The sequence below is a fragment of the Bombina bombina genome, chromosome 4 (genome assembly GCF_027579735.1).
Source record: "Bombina bombina isolate aBomBom1 chromosome 4, aBomBom1.pri, whole genome shotgun sequence".
In the NCBI taxonomy this organism is placed as follows: Eukaryota; Metazoa; Chordata; class Amphibia; order Anura; family Bombinatoridae; genus Bombina; species Bombina bombina.
The window spans coordinates 1,045,378,041-1,045,402,590 of NC_069502.1; positions in this window are offsets into that span (position 1 = coordinate 1,045,378,041).

Here is a 24,550-nt window from a genome sequence, read left to right on the forward strand (position 1 = left end):
AATTTATCCACCAATCAGCAAGGACAAGCCAGGTTGTTCACCAAAAATGGGCCGGCATCTAAACTTACATTCTTGCATTTCAAATAAAGATACCAAGAGAGGTACAGTGTCCCTTTAATTTAATTGTAGTTAATTGTTGTTAGTTTATGTAATTAATTTAATGATAGTGTAGTGTTAGGTGTAATTGTAATTTAGGTAAATTTGTAGTTATTTTAACTAGGTAGCTATTAAATAGTTAATAACTATTGAACCTAGTTAAAATAAATACAAAGTTGCCTGTAAAATAAATATAAACCCTAAGCTAGCTACAATGTAACTATTAGTTATATTGTATCTATCTTAGGGTTTATTTTATAGGTAAGTATTTAGTTTTAAATAGGATTAATTTATTTAATTGTAGTAATTTTATTTCATTTTATTTAAATTATATTAAATTTAGGGGGGTTAGATTTAGGGTTAGACTTAGGTTTAGGGGTTAATAAATTTAATATAGTAGCGCGACATTGGGGGGCGGCAGATTAGGGGTTAATAAATGTAGATAGGTGTCGGCGATGTTAGGGATGGCAGATTAGGGGTTAATAAAATTTAACTAGTGTTTGCGAGGAGGGAGTGCGGCGGTGGCGGCGAGGTCTGGTCGGCAGATTAGGGGTTAAAAACTAATACACTTTTATTACAGTGGTGGTGATGTCCGGTCAGCAGATTAGGGGTTAAAAACTTTATTTAAGTGTTTCCGATGTGGGGGGGGGGGGCTCGGTTTAGGGGTTAATAGGTAGTTTATGGGTGTTAGTGTACTTTTTAGCACTTTAGTTAAGAGTTTTATGTTACGGCATTAGCCCATAAAACTCTTAAAGGGACAATATACTGTAAAATAGTTTTTCCCTTAATGTGTTTAAAATTGCTTTTTTTATCAACTGCAGCATAAAAAATGTATGAAAATTTGCTTTTTAAGGTTTATTTGTGTATATTAAAGCTCTTATTTTGTGTTTTTGAAGCCACAACCTAATAAAATGGGTTGAGCTTGTAGGTATAATCAGATCTCATTACTGTATCACATTGTGTACATATAAATGTTTCTTTATCTTATATCTGTCCATAAAACAATCACCAGTACTTGGAGAGAACAATGGAAAATCAACATTGTATTACCTTATCTCTGCTATATCCCACTGGGAGTGTAATTTATTCTGCTGGTTGTGTTTACAAAGCTTATCTATAGCTTGGACCTGCGGCCACAAACTTTCAGAATAGGTGGGGATACCACATGCTAAATCAACTATTTAAAATGCCAATATAAGGGTAAATGAACTACCTGTAAACAATTTAATCAACTCCAGCAGGTAAAGTGGATAATTGGAAACAAATTAAAGGGGAGAAAAATTTTGAGTAAACGGTCCCTTTAACTACTGACTTTTAAATGCGATAGAAGTCTTGACAGGAGAGGGTCTACTGCTCACTTCTTCCAAGAGTCGTAATACCGGCGTTAGGCAAGTCCCATTAAAAAGATAGGATACATAATTGAAATAAGGGTATTTGCGGTAAGCTTGAGTTGCGGAAGAAAAGTGAGCGGTAGACCCTCTCCTGCCAGACTCATAATACCAGCGGGCGTTAAAAAGCAGCGTTGGGATCTCTCAACGCTGCTTTTTAAGGCTAACGCAAGACTCGTAATCTAGCCGTAAGAATGTTCTCTTAACAAAAAAAAAGATTTTCACAGCAGAACATATAAATTTATCTCTTTGAAAGTGACATCCCACTATTTCTAGATGATAACACTGCTTGAGAACATAACAACGGACTAAAATACAAGTGTAATATTTCTTGGGGGGCATTTCTCTTAAAGGCAACAGTATATGGTATATGTTATAAGTTTAAATATAAACTCCTAATACATAATACATGTTTGATTCATTATTTGTGCATGAAATCATGAAAAGTTTCAAATCCCTTACACTCCTACTCAAGTTAAATGCTGGGAAAAGATTCCTAAGGTACATGATAGATTTCCTCTCTTATGAAAATAACCACTATTCCTTTAAAGGAGAGCTCTACTTTTAAAGATCACATGGACAGAAAAATAGAAGCGTGTAACAGAAAAGCTTTTCTACAGGCTGGTATGTTCAAGCCAGCAGTCAGTATCGCATGTGTGGCTGGTGTTATTATTTTATGATGTGATGCCTTATCTGAGATGGTTTCAGAGGAGATATCTCTTGAGGAGATTTAAGATCACCTTAAAAGGGACACTGAACCTAAATTTTTTATTTCGTGATTCAGATAGAGCATGCAATTTTAAGCAACTTTCTAATTTACTCCTATTATTAAATTTTCTTCATTCTCTTGGTATCTTAATTTGAAATGCAAGAATGTAAGTTTAGATGCCGGCCCATTTTTGGTGAATAACCTGGGTTATTCTTGCTGATTGGTGGATAAATTCATCCACCAATTAAAAACTGCTGTCCAGGCCACACCCTCCTAGCAGGCAATTTTAATATGATCTGGGACCCCAAGAGAGATAGAAGGGGAAACCCAAAATTGATAGGAGATAGAAACAGGAACTTTATTTCCCAAAAATTTAGGGAACTGACAGCTCAATATGGCCTACATGATATTTGGAGGGCTCTGCACCCAGATGCCTGCGATCATACCTTTTATTCAACCCCGCACTCCTCCTTTTCCCGGCTAGCCTATGTCTTCTGTGATCCCTGGGCGATGCAGAGGGTACAAGGTTCTACCATAATGCCTTACACATGGTCCGACCACGATGCGATGATGGTCAAATTGGATGTAATGGGTTCCCAAGAGGGACCCAGGAGATGGCATATGCCTGAACATCTATTTCAAGATGTTTTTATTCCTGAATGGTCTAAAGAGAGACTTGAATTTCTCAGGAATAATGCTAATGGGGAAACTTTGACGTCCACAGTTTGGTTAGCCTTGAAAGCCTATATGAGGGGGATTCTCATAAAAAAGGAGTCTCAATGTAAAAAGAGAAAAAAAGAGACCTTGGCACGGCTATATAGTAGGCTGGTCGGGTTAGAGGGAAGGCCTCCCACTCGGATATCAAGGAGTGGCAGTCTATAAAGGCCCAAATTCGGGACTTGGAAATGGAGCACACTCAGAGACACCTCAAATATTTGAAAATGAGATTTTACCACAGTGGCAATAAGGCTGAACGCCTTTTAGCAAACAGGCTATGCCAAAAAACACTAATGAATAGAATACCCTATTTCCAAAAAGGAGAGGGCAGATGCTACTCACCTAAGGACATTGGAGAAGCCTTTGTGGAGTATGAATTGTGGAGTATGAATTTCTTCATCAGAGAAAAGACAAAGTCTTCCCAGAGAAGATATAGCAAGGTTTTTACAAGACCTTAAATTACCCAGGGTCTCTACAGAAGCCGAAGAACTATTAACAGCCCCAATTGCTATTACTGAAGTAACTCAGGCGATTAAAGAGTTAAAATTACATAAAGCCCCGGGAACAGATGGCTTTTCTCCCATTTTTTACAAGAGACTATCAACTATCAACTGAAGTTGGTCCCATTCTCATCTCTTTTAATTCGGCCTTCCAGACCGGATATTTTCCAAAAGAATACTTGGAGGCAGAGATAGTGACTATACCCAAGCCAGGCAAAGATACAAATAGATGTGAGAGTTATAGGCCTATATCTTTGACAAATGTGGACGTAAAAATATATTCAAAGATTTTGGCCAATAGGCTGAGTAGGGTACTTCTGTCTCTGGTCCATTTGGACCAGGTGGGCCTTGTACGGGGCCGGCAGGGCTCAGACAATATGCGTCACCTACTAAATATTCTCACTGAATCTAAATCTCTGGGGCTCCCACTAGTTGCTCTGTCTTTAGATGCAGAAAAAGCATTTGACAGGGTACGGTGGGAGTATATGGAGGATGTTCTAGGAGCCTTTGGGTTTTCGGCTCACCTAATCAGAGCCATCATGGCTCTATATTGTAATCCCTCAACCAGGATTAGAGGGAAGGGGTTCTGTTCCAAACCATTTGATATTAGGAATGGGACCAGACAGGGATGTCCACTATCCCCTCTCCTCTTTGTGCTTACCATTGAGCCCCTGGCAGCCATGATTAGACAAACCAAAGAAATACAGGGATTATTAATTCATGACACTTTGCAGAAGCTCGCATTATTCGTAGATGATCTCACCCTGTTCGTTACAGAACCTGAGTCCTCTATGCCGGTGGTATTCAAAAGGCTACAATGGTTTGGCAAAATTTCCTATTATAAGCTTAATTATACAAAGATGGAGGCTTTGGCCTTAAACCTCTCCTCGGCTCAATTATCCCAACTTCAGGAGACCTACCCATTTAGGAGGTCTACAAGCCAGCTAAAACATTTGGGGTCACTCTCTCACCTGATCCAAAAATGGTTATTCATGTTAACTACGATCCACTCTTAAGAGAATTTGAAAATATCACCACAAAGTGGGCCAGATATGAGATCTCATGGATCGGGAGAATCCAGTCGGTCAAAATGACATTATTGCCTAAGGTCACATACCTCTTTCGATGTATCCCTCTAACACTTCCAACCTACACCCTAAATTGCTTTCAAGCAGTGATAAATAGATTTATATGGCAGGTAAGCCCTCGAGGATTGCAATGCCGCAACTGCAAAAGCCTATCCTGAATGGGGGCCTAGCAGCCCCCAACATTTGTAAATATTGCAAGGCTGCCATGCTCTCCCATGTGACAGCATGGGGGGCCCCACCGGATGATACCAGATGGGGACCACTTGAACAGGCTGTGCTCCCCTCGGAACTATCTCTTGGGGACCTCATATGGGTTCCTCAACAATCAGATATGCTTGTGGGAGTTGATAACCCTATTATCCGAGCATGCATTAAAACATGGAGGGAACTCCGTAATCTGCCACAAGTTGCACCGCATCCGTCACCTGCACACTCAATAGGAGCCCTGTTGCTATGCTTACCAGAAATACATCCGCAGATGTGGGCTGACTGGAGTATAAAATACATTCAAGACTTATATTCACCACATGGTCTGGTGATACAGGCTTCAGATTTATCAAACGTAGATATCCCCAAGAAATATCATTTTGAATATTTCAGACTCATCTCTATGATGTTAGCCTGGAAATTTAAAAAAAAATAGCCCAAGGGAAATGACCCAATGGGAAGAAGGTGGCTTACGGGTAAACCACTTCGGAAAGCCATGACAATTCATTACCAACTTCTATTAGACTCAGATGGATTTGTGAAGATGTTCCGTGTTCTGGAGTGGGAAAGGGAAATGAGGCAGGAGCATACAGAACTTGAATGGCAAAAAGCCATACAACACACAAGAGCGGCAATACATTGTGTTACTTTATAAGAATTATTTATAAAATTAGTACTGCGCTGGCATAGAGTCCCAGATCAACTGCATAAAATGTTTCCCCATACATCGGATAGCTGCTGGAGGGGGTGTGGCCAGAAAGGATCTCACCTTCATATTTGGTGGAGCTGTAGTAAAACACAGGAGGTGTGGAAGAAAGTGGCAAAAATACTTGACCAACTAGGCTTACTTTCAAAGTTGACACCAGATACCGCCCTTTTCCATTTAGGAAATGGAAATGTATTGCCATACTCCTAGCTACTAAACTAGCAATAGCAAGGTGTTGGATGGGAACTTCGCAGATTTTACTTAATATGGTCAAAGATATCATTGAATATATTCGCTCAATGGAAGAGTTTTCTCTACACTGCAGGGGTAAACTAGGTTTACACGGGCAGGTTTGGGTAGCTTGGGAAAATTGGGGGAGAGAAAACAAATAAATGAGGCATACCGACAATTGTAGGAAGTAGATGACAGCTCAAGTATGGAAAAATCCCTTTGCTCCTACTGTAAAAAAACCATGACCTCCACCCCACCCCTTTTTTTTTTTCTTCTTTCCCTTTCCTTCTTTCTCTGCCCTCCTAGACCCTGTTGCCTCAGGACCTATAATAGGTCTTAATAACCAGATACATTACCTATCCACCTGGACAATATTGATATATCTATGTGATGCCACCTCGATAGCTTATCAAAGCTTGAGGAGGAAACATAATCCAGATGATGTCCAATATGTTGGAATTTTTCCTTGTGTTATATGGTTCAGTCAGATATTTGGTTGTATATGCTATGGACGAGTGTAGGCCTAACCACTCTTACTTAGAATTTTTATCGAGACTAGGCCTAATAATTGTCACATGTTATGATTTTATACCAAATGTCCTTCTGAAAATACATGTATGTAAAAAGAGGTACTATCTATGGCTAGATATATTTCCCTAGGGTTCTAGTTCTAACGCTATTTATGGATTCTAAGACATGCCTCTTATGTTAGAAACATAAACACTGTCTGTCATATAGGCATGTTGTCATGATGTTTATAAGAATTTGTCTTTGTATGTTTTACTACCTCAATAAAAAATTATTTAAAAAAAAAAACAAAAAAAAACCTGCTGTCCAGAGTCCTGAACCAAAAAAGAAGCTTAGATGCCTTCTTTTTCAGATAAAGATAGCAAGTGAATGAAGAAAAATTGATAATAGGAGTAAATTAGAAAGTTGCTTAAAATTGCATGCTCTATCTGAATCATGAAAGAAAAAATTTGGGTTCAGTGTCCCTTTAAGATTATTAAGTTAGCAATTCTTTCTTATGCAAATCTATTGTAGATATTATTTATAATAATGATAAGAATGGAGCCTTTGCTGTGTTAGCTAGAAGAGCTTTTTGGTTAAAATCCTGGTCAGCATATATATGGTCTCCAAAATACTTTCATCTCTTCCTTTCCAAGGTAAGATTCTGTTTGATCCAGGTTTGGATGTTATCATCTCCACTTTAACTATTGGTAAGGGTGCTTTCTTACCACAGGATAAGTGATCTAAGGACAAATCTCAACCAGCAGGTTGTTTTTGGCCTTTTCTTCAGTTTAGGAACCAAAAGTCATCTTCTTCCTCAAAGCAACTCCTCATATCCTTCTTTGAAACCTGGAAATTCTTGGAATAAGTCAAAGCAATACAAAAAACCTTCTACCTCTAAGTCAGTATGAAGGTGTGGCAACCGATCCAGAATTAGGTCTAGTAGGGAGCAGATTGAACCAGGTTTTTATCTGTTCAGGAGCCTAGGGTTCTAAATATAGTGTCTTAGGCTCATATATTTTTTCATTCAAGGCCCCCTCGGTTAAATTATTTCCTTCCCATGTCCCCAAGAACCATTTAAGGCAAGAAGTATTTTTTTGAGTGCATTTAAGAAATGGAATGTATGAGAGTGATTGTTTCGGTTCTGATATCAAGACAATGCCAAGGATTTTATCAATCAATGCTCTGGGACCGTGTGTGAATTTAAGGGCACTTCAGAGATAGTCTTACCTAAGGTTTCAACTGGACAAAGTCATATCAGTGGTGAATATAAATCATCAGGGAGGAACTTGAAGGTTCTTGGCCATGAAGGAAGTGTCTTGCATTTTGTGTTGGGGGGGAACAGAGTCACTATGTATTTTCTGCCATTCATATTCCAGGAGTCAACAATTGGGAAGTGTACTTTCTTCAGACTTTTCACTTTTGTTAAAGGTCTCTCAACCAGGAAGTGTTTGACCAGATTTTTAATCAGTGGGGTTTACCAGATATAGATCTGATGGTCTTTTGTTTGAATCGCAAGCTCTCCAGGTACTGTGCTAGATCTCGGGATCCTCAAGTAATACTAATACATGCCCTAATAGTTCCTTGGCATTTTGTCTCATTTACTCATTTCCTTAGTTTGTTCTTCTTCCCAGGATAATTTTCCGAATTCGGCAGAAGAGGTTATTCATTATTCTGATCACTCTGGCCTGGGCCTGCTGAACTTGGTATGCAGATCAGGTTCAGATGTCCAGTTCTCCACCTTGGTCCCTGTCATTAAGAAAATATCTTCCGTCTCAGGGTCCTTTCTTTCATCCAGATCTCAGAACTCTAAATTTAATGGCTTGGAAATTGGACGATTAGTTTTGTGCCAAGAAGGTTTCTCTGACTCAGTCATAAATACACTTAATCAAGCAAGGAAGTCAATAAAAAGAAGGATTTATCACAAAGTGTGGAAAGTCTTCCTTTAATTGTGCAAAGAAAATGTCTTTCATTGGGATTCATTTAGGATTCCCAGAATTTTTCAGTTTCTTCAGGATGCTTTAGATAATGGTTTATCGGCCAGATTTTGACACTTTCGGTCTTGCATCAAAGAAGGCTCGCCTGGTTGCCATATATTTTCATGGGCTACGTGGAAATTTAACCCAGGACCGATGGTTTGTGTTGCAGTAAGTTACCTCTGAGCCACAGGTTAGCCTTAGAGTCTGCTTTATTTTTCTAGCCTGTTATTATGTTTTATTTTTTTCCTTATTAGTTAACTCAGCCTGCCAGCTGTGGTAGATCTGCAATCAGCTACTGCTATAGATATTTAGAACTTCCTGTCTTCCACGCCTGTTTGGTGGAGTTGCTCCTAGGGTGTGCTTTGCTGTGAATTGCTGAATTATTCCTCTGAACATTTTTGCCTGAACTTGACTACTCGTTTGCCTGCTGATTCTGTAGCTGATTGCCAGACTGTGTATCGACTTCCTGCCTGTCTCTTCTACACTCTTGGAATTCCCTTTTGTGCCACATTGCCTGTCTGTTGCCGACCTTGTCTATTCCACTATTCTTTGCCTTGCCTTCAGCCAGTTCTCCATTATGAACTATACCAATTCTTGGGAACCCTCCAGCTAGCGGCTAATAGTGGAGGGTGTACCTCGCTGGGGTACCTTAAAGTTATTCAAGCTTTTGTTCATGTTTTAGTTAAAATTTGTCCAGTTGTTAAACCAGAGTTTCCTGCCGGGAATCTCAATTTGGTTTTGAGAGTGTTACAGACTTCTCCTTTTGAACCAATGTCCGATTTGGACATTCAGTTTTTGACATGGAAGATCTCGTTTCTGTTGACTTTTTCTTCAGCTAGAAGAGTATCTGAAATTTCTGCGCTTTCTTGCTAAGCTCCTTATCTTATCTTTCATCATGATAAGGCAGTTCCCCGAACTCACTATCATTTTTTTGCCAAAAGGGGTTTCTTTTAATTAGGAGATTGTTGTTCCTTCCCTATGTCCTGCTTCTAATAATTCTAGGGAGGGATTTTTACATTATTTGGATATGTAGTTAGGGCTTTGAAAATGTATCTCCAAGATACTAAAGATTTAAGACAATCTTCAGCTTTGATTGTGTAAAGTTCTAATGATCCCTGAATATATTTCAGAGGTAAGTAATGTAACTCTATTAACAAGTATATTTACCCTTAGGAAAATTTATGTATATATGTGACACAGTGGCGACCAATGATAAGTTAATAAGGTCATCTCCGTGTCTTATTATAGCCAGGTTCGGCAAAGTACTTAATATGGAGAGTGAGTACCAGACGCAAAATATGGCAAAAAGATAGAAAGCTTACGTGATTGTAGGCTCAATCAAAAAAAAGATGTGCTGATGAAAGTCTTACTCCGGAGTATAGAGGAAGCTGTAGACACTGAAGACTTGATGTATGGAAGTCTGTAGCAAGTATTTATCCAGATTTCTCACTCGATATCTGGAGGTAATGTGAGCCAGGAATGCCACTGTAGAGAGCTTGGAGCAGGGAGATGCAGACCAGCCATAGCTGATGACGTCAGCGAAAAGGCAGCGGCTCTCTCTGTAAGTAGAAATGTTCAGCAGCTGCACGAACACTGAAGGTAAGTAGATTGTAGGAGAAATTACCTTCAGAGAGGTTGGTACAAGTTCGAGGAGAGGAGGTAAGAGAATCTCTGTAGTAGGAATTCACCAACGAAGATAATAGGCTGAACTCCTATTAGTCAATAAGTCAGCAAAGAGTGATACCGGTTGGTGGCTTATATAGCAGAAGTAGGCAGGCAGGCAGTGGATATCTTAAAGGGGAAGAAGGAAACCTTACAGTTTTTTAATTATTGAGGTAAGCATTATGGTCTCAAAGGTTAACTTGGCATCTTGGCTGATTCATAAAGCTTCTTTGGAGGTTGGAAAACCTCCTCCACCTCAGTTTACAACCCATTCTACTAGATCTGTTTCCAATTCTTGGGCGTTTAAAAATGAGGCTTCTATGGAACAACTTTGTAAGTCTGCAACTTGGTCTTACAAAGTTTTATCAATTTGATGTTTTTTCTTTGTCAGATGCTGCGCTTGACAGAAAAAATCTCCAGGCTGCAGAGTCTGCCCAATGATGCACCTGCCTTACCTTAGTCCTTTTTTTTTATATATCCTTTTTGCTGGTGACAGTTCAGACTTGCACTTTATTTACCCTGCGTTGCCTTATCCCCTTGGATGAGAACCATATAGTGAAAAAAAACATTTAGAAGTATATCAAATTTGTTTGCTAACAATATTGAAAATTAATTCTATTAACAATTTCTGTCTAAAACAATAGTACAGCAAACTATTCATTTTCATTTAACATTTCTCACAGATTTTACAATGCTGGCATCATTTTCAGACAAAATAACCTACAATATAAGGAAAAGGGAGTAAGCTAGATATACAGTAATTGTTCCAACTTTTGCAATGTTTTGAAGCCGAGTTGTTATCACACATAAAACATCTTATTTTTAAATGAAAGGGATTCAATTTCAAATTATATTACAATGCAATCAATCATTTTGAATATTTACTTATTTGAGTATAAATTGAAGCTTTTAACTTCTCAGACATACATTTTGTTCAGGTCACATCTGAAAAAGAATTAGGTTATATGTGATGTTTAATATTGTGTTTTCCTTAAAGGGGCATTAAACGTCTCTTTGTTCAAGAGTGGATCAGGCTGCAGACATTGGTGACTACTATCAGGCAAATGCTTGTACCTCTGCCCCCCCCCCCCCGTACCTCAAACGGACTGCATGGTACTTCCAATCCTAATGTGTGTGTTTTTGTTCTATTGGTGTCTTTTGTTGAAGAGTAAACCTAGGTAGGCTCATAGGATTTCATAACAGCCTCTATGGCAGCAATTTTTGTAATAAAACAAAGTTGCAAATGTTTCTGCCATAGAGTTAAAAAGGAATGTGCATGCTCTATACGCCCACATAGGTTTTTACTTTATCAAAAGATAACAATAGAACAATACTAATTGATTATAGAAGTAAATTGGAAAGTTGTTTATAATTGGCCACAGCTAAGGAGACCAGAAACATGGATTTGACAAGGCCTTTCAAGAGGTATATCCCAGAACTGCTCTTAAATTGCAAACTTAGGGGTGGATTACCATCTATCAGTGATTTGCTGCCAAAATGAATTTTTGCTCTTAGCCCAAATCGATCAACAAGTTTTTAGAGTGATCACAATGCAAAGTCTTTTTTTTTCTTGTTAAAAGCTTGCAGCATTGAACTAGTTTTCAACAGAAAGGCCTTTTCATGTGTTAAGTACCTATTTTTGAAATAGAAACATTAGCCTATTCACACCCTTTAAGGCTACAGTACAGTTATTTTGAAATAACCTTTTTGTGTGACATTAACCAAAAGTAATATAATGCAAATACATCCTCACCACTGCTTAACTATAAGAATGCCATTTATATCTTGGCACAATGGGCATACTGATAAAGTTTCAGGTGTATCACAGGCCCTCTGAAACATTGTCCTGCATGTACTGGCAATTCCTAAGTTCTGTGCCAAGATTGGTGTGCTGTTTTCCACTTATATACTATATTATAAAGTTACATCAAGACCCCAATATCTACAAATGATGTGTAGTTATCTCTCTTACACTTAGATTATGAGTTTTGCGCTGCCATTACGAGTTTCTGAAAAGCCTCCTTGTGCGTGCGATATGGTGGCGTTAAGCTCCATACCGCACAAAAGCCAAGGGCTGCTTTGACATGCTCGTGCACGCTTTGCCCCATAGACATCAATGGGGAGAGAGTGTTAGAAAAAAAACTAATACCTGAAGTGCGGAATGGCGATCACCGTAACACAACTCCATTGATGTCTATGGGGGAAAAAAGTTACATTTAAAGGGACACTGAACCCAAATTTTTTTCTTTCGTGTTTCAGATAGAGCATGCAATTTTAAGCAACTTTCTAATTTACTCCTATTATCAATTTTTCTTCTATAAGCTTTTTTTTTAGTTCAGCACTCTGGATAGCACTTTTTTATTGGTGGATGGGATTTATCCACCAATCAGCAAGGACAACCCAGGTTGTTCACCAAAAATGGGCTGGCATCTAAACTTACATTCTTGCATTTCAAATAAAGATACCAAGAGAATGAAGAAAATTTGATAATAGGAGTAAATTAGAAAGTTGCTTAAAATGTCGTGCTCTATCTGAATCATGAAAGAAAATTTTTGGGTTCAGTGTCCCTTTAAACCTAACACCCTAACATAAACCCCCAGTCTAAACACCCCTAATCTGCCGCTCCCGACATCGCCGACACTATAATAAAGTTATTAACCCCTATTCCGCCGCTCCCCGACATCGCCATCACTATAATAAAGTTATTAACCCCTAATGTGCTGTCCCCGACATCGTCGCCACTAATAAAAGTTATTAATCCCTATTTCACCGCTCCCCGACATCGCCGTCACTAAATAAAGTTATTAACCTCTAAACCTCCGGCCTCCCACATCTCTGTCACTAAATAAACCTATTAACCCCTAAAGCACCAGTCCCCCATCGCAAAACACTAAATTAAACTATTAACCCTTAAACCTAACACCCCTAACTTTAAATTAAAATTACAATATAAAAATAAACCTAACATGAAACTATAAATTAACCAAACATAACTATTCTAATAAAATAAAAAATACTACCAATTAAAATATCTAAATTACAAATTTAAAAAAACAAATCCAACGAAAAATTTAAAAAAATAATAAACACTAAAATCATGAAAAATAAAAAACAGTAAGATTACAAAAAATAAACTAAATTATCAAAAATAAAAACAATTACACCTAATCTAATAGCCCTATAAAAATAAAAAAGCCCCCCCCCCCAAAAAAAAAACACTGCCTAGCCTACAATAAACTACCAATAGCCCTTAAAATTGCCTTTTGTAGGGCATTGTCCTAAAGAAATCAGCTCTTTTACCTGTAAAAAAATACAAAGTCCCCCCAACAGTAAAACCCACCACCCAACCCTCCAAAATAAAAAACCTAACTCTAAAAAAAACCTAAGCTACCCATTGCCCCTAAAGGGGCATTTGTATGGTACATTGCCCTTAAAAGGGCATTTAGCTCTCTTTCAAATTGCCCATCCCCAATCTAAAAAACAAACCCACCCAAACAAATTAAAACAAACACTAACCACAGAAGATCTACTCACGGTTTCTGAAGTCTGGACATCCAGGCGGCGAGAAGATCTACTCGCGGTTTCTGAAGTCTGGACATCCAGGCGGCGAGAAGTCTTGATCCAGGCGGCGAGGTCTTCATCCATCCCGGGGGCAGCAATGTTGGGGATGGGCAGAATAGGGCGGCGGTTTAAGAGTTAATAGGTAGTTTATGGGTGTTAGTGTACTTTGTAACAGTTTAGTTATGAGCTTTGTGAAACATTTTTGTTACACAAAATCCATAACTACTGCTCTCAGATGGTGGTGTGTATCGTGTCTGTATTGTATTGGGTACTTGTAAAGCGTGGCTAATCACCCATAAGGGTCTCAAGGCGCTGCTCATTTTATCGACCTTGCCTTAGCATGCTGAGCTATCTGTCCGGCTATAGGTATAGGCTGTAACGCAAGCATTTTAGCCTCACCTCACAACCTGTAATATCGGCGCTATGGAAATGCCACACAAAAATGTAATTTTTTTTTAGCGTGGGATTGACGTTGCATTACAGGCTAAAATGCTTGCGGAATAGCTATACCGACACGACTCCCAATAGTGCGTTCCAGGTTTTACGCTGAAATTACCATTTTTTTCAGCATTAAAACCCACAACGCAAAACTCGTAATCTAGGTGAAAGTGAATTATTCTAAATCACACACACACACTGTCATGTTTGTCCCTAACAGTACAGATCCCTTCATAACTGGGCTTTAAAACAGGATCTCACAATGCATTCGATTTCCATCCTCACCACTGCTAAACAATCTGAATAACATACTGGGCATGACTGCTCAATTGCTATATTGTCACTTTTAATCTTTGTCAAGTATTGTTTTTTACAATATTTATTTTTATTGGTAAAGCGCCATTTCCGGTTTAGCATTATCTGAAAGCAAAATGGAGACTATAATTGACGTTAGAAGAACTTATGATATTATTATTATTATTTATTTATAAAGCGCCAACAGCTTCCGCAACACTGCCCATGAGTACAAAGATAAAAGTACATCAGAGAAACAATACAATAAAAGACAACATTTTACAGACAAATAAAGAGGGAATCGAGGGCCCTATTCCCGTGGGAACTAACAATCTAGATGGGTAGAAGGATGGGAAACAGGAGGTGGGGACTGCAAAGGTCAGAATGACATTAGTGAGGAGATAGATGAGGGCAACTGTTAGGTAAGTGAAATTAATTTGTTACTGTGTCGGGTGATAAGCTTCCCTGAACAAAAAGGTCTTTAGGGAGCGTCTAAAGGAGGAGAGGTTAGGGGAAAGTCTGACAGCTCGAGGAAGTGCATTTAATATAAACAGTTATATTTATTAGGAGAGGGTTACACAGGCAAATAGCAAATAATGTCCTGAAACAGATTATAATGATAAACAAGAAACAGGTACAGGCAAGTGTTAACTGAAGCAAACTGTAAAAAAAAAGTATAGCTGATGTTCAGGTGCAAGTTGAGACAGACAATTTCTGCAGTGCCCACTTTAGGGCCAAGATGTGTACTGCTGCTTTTGGGCCAATCAAAAATGAGTGCCCACTTCTGGGCCAAGCAAAAGGGAGTGCCCACATCTGGGCCAATTAAAAGGGAGTTCCCACTTCTTGGTCAAGCAAAAAGGAGTGCCCTTTTCTGGGTCAAGAAAAAGTGAATGCTCGCTTCTGGGCCAAGCAAAAGGGAGTGCTCGCTTTTATACCAAGCAAAGGGATACCAGGATCCTGAATACAGGCTACAAGTAGCAGCAGTAAAAGGCAGTGATGGAGACAGGACAAGCAAATGGGCACAGCAGGCAGTAAGGTACTGGAGCTGGGAAACTGCAACAGTTAAAGTCCAAGCAAAAGTACTAGCTAAGCCTAATGCAGTTACAAGGTCAAGATAGTCCAAGATTCATAAGTAGCAGCAAGTATCCAAACTAAGGCAAGATCACAAGCATGAAATCCAGCAACAACCAGGAAAACAAAAACAGGAAAGACATTAAGGCCAGAGCAAAGGCATAGGCTGCTCAGTACATTACCTAAGAGCACTTTACTGATTGGATGGCATCTAGAGGGTGGAGCTAGTAAACACATCTGCTGGTGATAATACTCTTACACAATTCCCTGCATGTAAACATCCTCTAGTGGCACAAACAGAGAAAGCTGGACTCTGAACCTGGACTCCATAGTTCTCTCCCAAGCAGGGCCCAGCAAGGAAAGTTATTAGTAACGTCCCTGCTATGCAGTTTATATTTTAGCACAAACAGAGCTTATGGGATCATGACAACTACACATCATTTGCAGATGTTGAGGTTTTGATTTGATTTTTTATGCCAATCTCCTTAGAGGTACAGGATATCTTATACTCAACACATATACTTATGTATAGGAACCTATACTTATATAAATGTGTGCCCTGCCTACTGTAGACACTTATACAATAGTGATTAATAGAGCTTTAATGAATTGATACATATATGTTAATATACCTCTACAATATTTGCTTTGGTCATTTCAGAGTGTTTCCAAATAATATTGAAATACTTGCAAAGATGCCCGAAATCACATTTTGGGCCCAATTTATCTAAGGTATCAGAGAGAGTTAATGCTTTCAAAGGCTTTATTGAGGGGCTTGAGTCAAATTTGAAAAGTCAAAACTGGCCTTGAAATATTTTTGAAAAGTCTCTGAAAATGTCAGGAAAGCGTCATGATTTTAGTTTTTAAGGGGTTAACTTTTTAGCTTCTGTGCTAAAACAAAAACATTTTCAGAAGAAATTAGTTCCTGTGTTTTGTTTCTTAGATAAGCTAGAGCCCTCATAAATAGTTTGTATGATTTACTAGAGAGAACTTTATTGCCTAAAGTCAGATTATTGCCCCAACCAGTCAACACAGAGAGTGATAGAACACAGTCATTGAGGTAATCGACAGGACAACCAGCCTTGCAAAGAAATATACTTTTATAAGTCATAATGCCTTTGAACAATAAAGAATGCAAAATATAAGGTGTTTGGTATCAAAATACTCCTTATGACATCACAGAGGAATTGTATATCATTGTATATGAACTAGATATACATAAGAGAAGTTATAAGGTGTTCTATAATTTCAGCCAAGGATCCAGAGCTTAATGACATGCCGTAAAAAAAAGAGGGGTGGGTACTTCCCCGGCCCCTCTGAAAGAAATTTTGGTCAATAATTCTGATATAAGAGAAAAAGGTATATAACTTTGATTTTAACAATATAAGGTTGTTTTACAGAAAGAGAAAAGTATAGGACTTCGGGTAAAGCTACAGGTTTCTGTTATTTCTCATTTTTATTTTAAAAATGGTTTGCTTGTGTATAATTCTATTTGTTAACATATTTTTTCTTAATAAGGCACTGTGACTTATTTTTCTTTTTGCTCATAATAAATGTTCCATTATTAAGTTTGGCCTTTGTCTAATATTTGAACCATGTTACTGAGAGAGACTGGTAATATTAATACTGTTTTCTTTAGATTAATGTTTGCTAAATTGTATTCTGTGATTTTAATTTATAGGCTGGGTTTTCCCTAAGATTTCCCATATAATAAATGTGGTAACATAGTAACATAGTAGATAAGGTTGAAAAAAGACTGAAGTCCATCGAGTTTAACCTATACAAATCTAAAATTCTTACAAAAAGCTCCAGTTAAGCTTAAATAACCCCACTAAAAGGTGACTCATTTTCAGGGAGTGCAGAATTATTAGGCAAATGAGTATTTTGACCACATCATCCTCTTTATGCATGTTGTCTTACTCCAAGCTGTATAGGCTCGAAAGCCTACTACCAATTAAGCATATTAGGTGATGTGCATCTCTGTAATGAGAAGGGGTGTGGTCTAATGACATCAACACCCTATATCAGGTGTGCATAATTATTAGGCAACTTCCTTTCCTTTGGCAAAATGGGTCAAAAGAAGGACTTGACAGGCTCAGAAAAGTCAAAAATAGTGAGATATCTTGCAGAGGGATGCAGCACTCTTAAAATTGCAAAGCTTCTGAAGCGTGATCATCGAACAATCAAGCGTTTCATTCAAAATAGTCAACAGGGTTGCAAGAAGCGTGTGGAAAAACCAAGGCGCAAAATAACTGCCCATGAACTGAGAAAAGTCAAGCGTGCAGCTGCCAAGATGCCAATTGCCACCAGTTTGGCCATATTTCAGAGCTGCAACATCACTGGAGTGCCCAAAAGCACAAGGTGTGCAATACTCAGAGACATGGCCAAGGTAAGAAAGGCTGAAAGACGACCACCACTGAACAAGACACACAAGCTGAAACATCAAGACTGGGCCAAGAAATATCTCAAGACTGATTTTTCTAAGGTTTTATGGACTGATGAAATGAGAGTGAGTCTTGATGGGCCAGATGGATGGGCCCGTGGCTGGATTGGTAAAGGGCAGAGAGCTCCAGTCTGACTCAGATGCCAGCAAGGTGGAGGTGGAGTACTGGTTTGGGCTGGTATCATCAAAGATGAGCTTGTGGGGCTTTTTCGGGTTGAGGATGGAGTCAAGCTCAACTCCCAGTCCTACTGCCAGTTTCTGGAAGACACCTTCTTCAAGCAGTGGTACAGGAAGAAGTCTGCATCCTTCAAGAAAAACATGATTTTTATGCAGGACAATGCTCCATCACATGCGTCCAAGTACTCCACAGCGTGGCTGGCAAGAAAGGGTATAAAAGAAGAAAATCTAATGACATGGCCTCCTTGTTCACCTGATCTGAACCCCATTGAGAACCTGTGGTCCATCATCAAATGTGAGATTTACAAGGAGGGAAAACAGTACACCTCTCTGAACAGTGTCTGGGAGGCTGTGGTTGCTGCTGCACGCAATGTTGATGGTGAACAGATCAAAACACTGACAGAATCCATGGATGGCAGGCTTTTGAGTGTCCTTGCAAAGAAAGGTGGCTATATTGGTCACTGATTTGTTTTTGTTTTGTTTTTGAATGTCAGAAATGTATATTTGTGAATGTTGAGATGTTATATTGGTTTCACTGGTAAAAATAAATAATTGAAATGGGTATATATTTGTTTTTTGTTAAGTTGCCTAATAATTATGCACAGTAATAGTCACCTGCACACACAGATATCCCCCTAAAATAGCTATAACTAAAAACAAACTAAAAACTACTTCCAAAACTATTCAGCTTTGATATTAATGAGTTTTTTGGGTTCATTGAGAACATGGTTGTTGTTCAATAATAAAATTAATCCTCAAAAATACAACTTGCCTAATAATTCTGCACTCCCTGTAAAACTAGCAATCATATCCACGACTTTTGTTTATATACAGAAATGTATCCAGACTATTTTTAAATGTATCTAGGGTATTGGCATTTACCCTAGATTGTTCCACAATTTTATTGCTCTTACAGTGAAAAAAGCGTTTCCGTTGCAGGAGATTAAATCTCTTATCTTACAACCTTAAATTGTGACCTCTTGTCAGAAACAATTTTATTGGAATAAACAGAGCTTCTGCCATCTCTGAATATGGGACTTGAATATATTTATATAAATAATCATATCAGCTCTCAAGTGCCTTTTTTCTAAAGAAAACAGAACCAGTTTGGCTAGCCTCTCCTCATAGGTTAATTTCTCCAATCCCCTTACTAGCTTTGTGGCCCTTCTCTGAACTTTTTCTAGTTCTGCAATATCTTTTTTTGCGATTGGTCCCCAGAACTGCACTCCATACTCAAGGTGAGGTCTTACCAGGGCTTTATATAGTGACAGAATTATACTTTCCTCCCTTGAATCAATGCCTCTTTTAATACATGCTAGTATCTTATTAGCCTATGAAGCATTGGTGACATCTTAGAGATAGTTTAGTGCAGGTAACATTAAGAAGGAGTTTTGGGTATTTTTTTTCTAGGTCTAAAACAGACTAGGGGCAAAATTACATATGTTTTTAAGCAGTTTTGATATCACATATACAGAGCCGCATATAAATGCGGCGTGTATACTTCACCCGTCGCCCGCAATTTTTACTCCCATAAGCTAACATAGAACCGTGTTGCAAATCAGAATCACATATTCAGCGCAAGGACTTATGTGTCAAAAATGGAGACATTTTACTCCATTTTCACCTCGCCACACATAGGAAGGCGCAGCAAGCCTTACGCTGAGTATGTGAACACCGTAACTCCCTTAACTGGCTGAAAATATTAACTAACACCTGACGCATGCGCTATATCTATCTACCTGTCATCCGCCAACCCCCACGCAATAACTAATAAAGTATATTAACCCACATCGCAAACTACCTAATAAATGTATTAACCCCTTAACCCACCATTAACCCACTATGCAATTAACCTAATTAAACTATTAACCCCTAATCCACCATTAAATCATATCACAATAAACCTAATTTATGCATTAACCCCTAACCCGCCATTCACCCACATCGCAAACTACCTAATAAATGTATTAACTCCTAACCCGCCATTAGCTCACATCGCAGTTAACCTAATCAAACTATTAACTCCTAATCCGCCATTAACAAACATTGCAATTAACCTAATAAATTGATCAATCCCTAAATCACCATTAACCCACATTGCAATAAACCTAATTTATAAAATAAAAATGTTTTAAAATACTAACTCTAAGCCCTAAATAGGTACTCACCGTTCTTGAAGTCCGACGTAGAAAGGTCCTTTTCCAGGCGGTGGTGAAGTCTTCTTGGAACCGGCGACATCGTCCATCTTCATCCAGGAACAAGCCGGCGCGGAGATGACTGCGGAAGTGAAGACCGGCGACCACAGAAGTGAAGACCGGCGACCACAGAGCCATGGAACGTGGAGGATCCTCTTCGTACAATCCCCGCCGTATACTGACCAATGACCTATATCGGGATGACAACACACAAATTACGCACACGTCTACAAGAACATCTGCGTAATATAAAAAATTCTTCAAATGATATTCAAAGACAAAAAAATATCACCTTGGTAGCCTATAACTTTCTGAAATACCATCAAAGTAAAGTTGGAGATCTAGTATGCACAATAATGTGCAACAATAATGTCCATCTGGACTAATAAAATCAGATATACCCACCCAAACAAAGATAAGGGACACAACATTGAGCACATAGTACTTATATGGGTATTACTTATCCATTCAGATTCTTTAGATATAAATGCTTTACAGGATTTATAGATACCATGTGCAATATACAGAATTATCCAAATAAAGGTTATAATCCCATACTGAGAAGTGATAAATATATGTTATTCTAATACCAATACTATATTTATAAGGTCCAGGGACATTTCAAAATTGAATGTTGTAATTGTTTATTCACTATTTTTTTTTGCAGAGCACTTTATTGTACTTTGAACAAGAATTATTAATTACATTTTCTCACAATCTCCCAAACACTTTATTATTCTATGTTTAATCAAACACTATATTTAGACAGAACTTTCAAATGGATGCTGGTAAATATTATTTCACTAGTATTATTAATTAAATGCCGAGCAGCAAGCACATTACACTATCATTCACATCACACACCTCGCTGAAGGAATCACTATTTAATTTAATCCCTAGAATGGTTTTAGGAAAGTAGTAATGCTTTCTTGTCACTTTCACAAATTAGAATATGATCTAACACTATGTGTAGTAATGGACATTGATCTGTCACTTTAAGTTTCTCAAATCTCCTTGTATTTTGAATAAGTAACCATTATTCATCCAAGATGACAGGGGAATTATTGTAAGTCCCTATCATACAGTAGGGGATGACAGGGTAATTATTAAAAAATCCAGTTCAATACAAAGCCATTTTTGGTGGAAATGCTAAAATCCAAATAGACATTATTTAGAAATGTTGAGTTCAATATCCCCCAATAAAATTCTGGCCATCTATATGTCCGTTGTATGCTATATATGATATAGACACATATAACATCCAACACTATTTAGGCACTGATCTCTCCAGAATCCCTTTAGCTGTTTGTGCTTTCAAACAATAGCCTGAAGTTATTAGATAAGTACTATCAAATTTTGATTTATCCTCACCAATTCATTATATGGTTGGTATGAGAACTATACAAATTAACCTACTCGAATTATAATGTGTACCACATATAATGCAGGGGAATTATGAGTAATTCTTGCAAATCTGGTATAAAACTAGTATAGAAACTAAGTCACTTGAGTCTTAATATGTACCACATATAATGCAGGGGAATTATGAAGAATTCTTGCAAATCTACTTTGAGGCCAGTATATGAATGTCTCCATAGCTTATTGAAGTCAATAATCTAACACCTACAGTGGGGCATAAAAGTATTTAGTCAGCCACCAATTGTGCAAGTTCTCCCACTTAAGAAGATGAGAGAGGCCTGTAATTTTAATCATAGGTATACCTCAACTATGCGAGACAAACTGTGGAAACAAATCCAGACAATCACATTGTCTGATTTGGAAATAATGTATTTGCAAATTATGGTAGAAAATAAGCATTTGGTCAATATTAAAAGTTAACCTCAATACTTTGTTATATATCCTTTGTTGGCAATGACAGAGGTCAAACATTTTCTGTAAGTCTTCACAAGGTTGTCACACACTGTTGCTGGTATGTTGGCCCATTCCTGCATGCAGATCTCCTCTAGAGCAGTGATGTTTTGGGGCTGTCGCTGGGCAACACGGACTTTCAACTCCCTCCAAAGGTTTTCTATGGGGTTGAGATCTGGAGACTGGCTAGGCCACTCCAGGACCTTGAAATGCTTCTTACGAAGCCACTCCTTCATTGCCCGGGCAGTGTGTTTGGGATCATTGTCATGCTGAAAGACCCAGCCACTTTTCATCTTCAATGCCCTTGCTGATGGAAGGAGGTTTGCACTCAAAATCTTACAATACATGGCCCCATTCATTCTTTCATGTACACGGATCAGTCGTCCTGTTCCCTTTGCAGAGAAACAGCCCCAAGCCATGATGTTGCCACATCCATGCTTCACAGTAGGTATGGTGTTCTTTGGTTGCAACTCAGCATTCTCTCTCCTCCAAACACGACGAGTTGTGTTTCTACCAAACAGTTCTACCTTGGTTTTATCTGACCATATGACATTCTCCCAATCCTCTTCTGGATCATCCAAATGCTCTCTAGCATACTTCAGATGAGCCCTGACATGTACTGGCTTAAGCAGGGGGACACGTCTGTCATTGCAGGATCTGAGTCCCTGGCGGCGTAGTGTGTTACTGATGGTAGCCTCTGCAGGTCATTCACTAGGTCCCCCCGTGTGGTTCTGGGATGTTTGCTCACCGTTCTTGTGATCATTTTGACCCCACGGGGTAAGATCTTGCATGGAGCCCCAGATCAAGGGAGATTATCAGTGGTCTTGTATGTCTTCCATTTTCTAATTATTGCTCCCACAGTTGATTTCTTCACACCAAGCTGCTTGCCTATTAAAGATACAGTCTTCCCAGCCTGGTGCAGGTCTACAATTTTGTTTCTGGTGTCCTTCGACAGGTGTCTTTATACTGATAACAAGTTCAAACAGGTGCCATTAATACAGGTAATGAGTGGAGGACAGAGGAGCCTCTTAAAGAAGAAGATACAGGTCTGTGAGAGCCAGAAATCTTGCTTGTTTGTAGGTGACCAAATACTTATTTTCCATCATAATATGCAAATACATTATTTCGAAATCAGACAATGTGATTGTCTGGATTTGTTTCCACATTTTGTCTCTCATCGTTGAGGTATACCTATGATGAAAATTACAGGCCTCTCTCATCTTCTTAAGTGGGAGAAATTGCACAATTGGTGGCTGACTAAATACTTTTTTGCCCCACTGTATGTGGATAACATATACAGGGAGTGCAGAATTATTAGGCAAATGAGTATTTTGACCACATCATCCACTTTATGCATGTTGTCTTACTCCAAGCTGTATAGGCTCGAAAGCCTACTACCAATTAAGCATATTAGGTGATGTGCATCTCTGTAATGAGAAGGGGTGTGGTCTAATGACATCAATACCCTATATCAGGTGTGCATAATTATTAGGCAACTTCCTTTCCTTTGGCAAAATGGGTCAAAAGAAGGACTTGACAGGCTCAGAAAAGTAAAAAATAGTGAGATATCTAGCAGAGGGATGCAGCACTCTTAAAATTGCAAAGCTTCTGAAGCGTGATCATCGAACAATCAAGCGTTTCATTCAAAATAGTCAACAGGGTTGCAAGAAGCGTGTGGAAAAACTAAGGCGCAAAATAACTGCCCATGAACTGAGAAAAGTCAAGCGTGCAGCTGCTAAGATGCCACTTGCCACCAGTTTGGCCATATTTCAGAGCTGCAACATCACTGGAGTGCCCAAAAGCACAAGGTGTGCAATACTCAGAGACATGGCCAAGGTAAGAAAGGCTGAAAGACGACCACCACTGAACAAGACACACAAGCTGAAACGTCAAGACTGGGCCAAGAAATATCTCAAGGTTTTATGGACTGATGAAATGAGAGTGAGTCTTGATGGGCCAGATAGATGGCCCGTGGCTGGATTGGTAAAGGGCAGAGAGCTCCAGTCCGACTCAGACGCCAGCAAAGTGGAGGTGGAGTACTGGTTTGGGCTGGTATCATCAAAGATGAGCTTGTGGGGCCTTTTCAGGTTGAGGATGAGTCAAGCTCAACTCCCAGTCCTACTGCCAGTTTCTGGAAGACACCTTCTTCAAGCAGTGGTACAGGAAGAAGTCTGCATCCTTCAAGAAAAACATGATTTTCATGCAGGACAATGCTCCATCACACGCGTCCAAGAACTCCACAGCGTGGCTGGCAACAAAGGGTATAAAAGAAGAAAATCTAATGACATGGCCTCCTTGTTCACCTGATCTGAACCCCATTGAGAACCTGTGGTCCATCATCAAATGTGAGATTTACAAGGAGGGAAAACAGTACACCTCTCTGAACAGTGTCTGGGAGGCTGTGGTTGCTGCTGCACGCAATGTTGATGGTGAACAGATCAAAACACTGACAGAATCCATGGATGGCAGGCTTTTGAGTGTCCTTGCAAAGAAAGGTGGCTATATTGGTCACTGATTTGTTTTTGTTTTGTTTTTTAATGTCAGAAATGTATATTTGTGAATGTTGAGATGTTATATTGGTTTCACTGGTAAAAATAAATAATTGAAATGGGTATATATTTGTTTTTTGTTAAGTTGCCTAATAATTATGCACAGTATTAGTCACCTGCACACACAGATATCCCCCTAAAATAGCTATAACTAAAAACAAAC